This window comes from Acomys russatus, chromosome 22, assembly GCF_903995435.1.
Source record: "Acomys russatus chromosome 22, mAcoRus1.1, whole genome shotgun sequence".
Lineage (NCBI taxonomy): Eukaryota > Metazoa > Chordata > Mammalia > Rodentia > Muridae > Acomys > Acomys russatus.
Window position 1 is genome coordinate 27,019,357 of NC_067158.1, and position 3,067 is coordinate 27,022,423.

Genomic DNA, 3,067 nt, shown 5'->3' on the forward strand with positions numbered 1-3,067 from the left:
TGTAGTGTCACAGGAATTGTGCTTGGTCCCTCTGTGTGGATAAAAAGAATGAGGCCTAGAGCAGGAATATGAGTGACTACAAGCCAGGCATGTTGAGGTGGAGCTGGCGCCCCATACCTTCCACCCAGTGAAGGAGGAGCAGGGTGCAGCTGTGGCCTGCTCATGGCCCCTCATCCACTCTTCCAGGTGAACATGGCTCGTGATAGGTTCTCTGAACCCCTAGGGGGTAGGATGACCCTTCCTATCTTGGAGTGGCCAGGGCATGAGAGCCTTGGCATGGGTTGAGGAGACTTGCCTAAGAAAGTCCTAAGCGGACAAGTAAGTCAGGCTGCTGTTGTCTCTGCTACCTTCTCCGTGTCCATCAGGAATAGCGCTAGTGGGACTCACTGCCTGGCATGGAAGGGAGCTCACCTCTGCAGATATGGAAAGCCAGAGAGATGGCGCAGGGGCTCCGAGGAGCTCAGTGCATCGTGCTGCACCCAGGCAACACTCATGTAGACTCAACGTATGACTATGGTAAGCTCTGTTACATATGGGTTTCTGCTCCGGTTACCATTTCCAGCCTTACTCTCTACACGATCTGATCAGCAGCAGCTCACCCCCTGCCCCATGCTGGGCTGGATTTCAGAGTCAGCCAGCTCAGTAGCCTGATGGTGGAGCAGGCCTGGCTCCACTTTGGGGTGAGTGCCCCAACTTTGGGTTGGGAGCCAGCAGGGCCTGCATGCTACAGATGAGGCTCTGGGAGTGCACACCTGGTTTCTGTCTGGTAGCCTGCCTTCCCCCACTGGGCCATGATGTAATATCCTATCTGTGAACTGGGTGACCAGGTTCTGGCACTGAGGCTCCAGACAGCCCTGGAAAAACTCAGGACCTTGATGCTGGTCTCATAGGAACCATGGATTGTGCAGAAACACCGAGCTGGTTCACAGACAAGGCTTGGATGGGTATTATCTGTGGGCTGCATCTGAGTCTGGGGGCTGCTGGACCACTGGCGTATAAGAGCTTGTACCTTATCTAAGCCTTCTTTTTCTGTGCCCAGTGGTCACACCTGAGCTGCCTGGAGAAGTCACTGTCCATTCAGCAACATCTCCTACCTAACAGGATGGACCTTGCTCACATCCTTCCAGAATGGTTTGTGGGATGCAGGGTGCAAAGAAAGCCAAGCCCGGTTACCTCCCTAGACATTGGGATGAACAGGATGGTCAGTTTGGGGTTGGGAGGGTCTGGCGGGGATACGGGACAGACTTGTCTAACTATCTCCCCTCCTGTTAGCTGCTGGGGATGCTTGAATGTCCATGAAAGCTCAGGCTCTCCTCAGATGATGAAGTGGCTTTGGGCAGTACAATGTCCACAGTAGATATGGAGGGACATTTGCTGTGGCACCAGGCTCAGTGCAGGGTCAGCCAAATGGCAGCAATATCTGTTCAACAGGAGCCCAAAGAGGTTGTTACCAACCTAAGGGTGGAGCTGTGTCCTTTGTACTGTGCATCCAGCAGGCACCCAGGGGATGCCATGCTGCGAATGCTTGATGAATTGGAGACTGCTCAGCCTGCAGGAGGTGCTTGGTCAATGCTCAGTCCTTGAGGGTGCTTGGTCAGTGCTTGGTCCTCTGGTGAATGCTGAAGGCAGTGCAGAGTGGCAGTAATGAAGGATGATGCTGGGGCAATGCTAGGGAATGGTGCTAGGGGGCGCTGTTGACTCCCAGGACAGCACAAATGTGAGAGTAACAGCGGGTCTGTCTCTATGGATGCTGGTGCAGGAAACCAGTGTGATGGAAGTGGTTAGGACACAAGCCGCAGCAGGGTCCAGGTGCCTGGATGACTATCAGGTACTAACTATAGCCTTTACCGTACCAGGATATGTCCCCAACACTGGGCGGGCAGTAGAGTCCAGTGGAAAGAGGACGCACCACCATCTAGCTGGTCAGTAGACTTCTGAAAGAATGAATGAGTGATGGAACTTACCAATGCTCAGGTCCCTTCAGCCAGGTGCCCAGCAGGCATCCTAGATTTGTCAATTAAACAAACTTGCTGTTGGTTCTGAGTGAGCCTAATGGAAGCCAGCCTGCCACAGGTGTGCCAAATCCTTTGGCAACCTACACACGAGTCATCTGTGTCTCGAGCTGCATGCCCACCTGTGTGGGTGGGGCTACCACACCCCTCTCCTCACAGAGCCTAGCAGCACAAGGCTAAGCCTGGATCCCCACGAGAGAGTCGTGTGCCCGGAACTCTGCTCTCTAGGTCGTCCCTGGGGCTGGAGGTTTTGCAAGGCGCTAAGTGACTGCCACTGTCCCCCAGGACCACTCCTGTGAGAAAGGCCCCTGCCGCTGGCTGGCTTTGAGTCCTGTTTTCAGGCCTGGCTGATGACCCTGTCTCTGTGGGATGGTAATGAAGTAATGCTGTTGTGACTTGGCTCTTGTCGCCTGAGAGTGTCTAAGTGCTTCAGGAACAATTAATCGGCTTGCTCTCTCCTGCTAAGCATGATAGCCCAAGGCCCCAGGAGGCCAGAGGAGGGAAGTGGCCTTGAGAAGACAGCCAGGAGCTCTCAAGCAGCTACTAGGAGCAGTCTATGCTCCAAGCAAGCCACTTGAGTCAGAGCTCAGAGCAGGAACAGGAAGGAGCTGAAGGTCACCGGAAGGTAGAGTTGGCTGAAGGGGTCTGAAATTCTCTTGTGTTGTTTTTAATTGGGGCCTGAGAGTTTAAAACTGGATTCTTAACCTTGCCGGGGCTCAGTCGCCTCTCAGCTCTAACCTTTCTCTACCTGCTTCCATTTCAGCCATTAGGGCTCTTCATCTCTCCCTTCTTCTGAATGTCAGTTTCCCCCTCCCTACACTGGGGAACAAGCATTGCTCTTTCTGCAGCAGCACTGAACGCATGGTTTCATTTTGAGGGTGTTGCTGGGGGCAACTATACACAATGGCATGCAGGGCCACAGCTAACACCAGGTTAGTTTTCTATGGCTTTGACCATAACACCTGACATGAACAATTTAAAGGAGGATGATTTATGTTGGCATGTGCTTTCAGAATGATGGGTCCATCATGGTGGGGAGGGCATGGTTTGGGGCA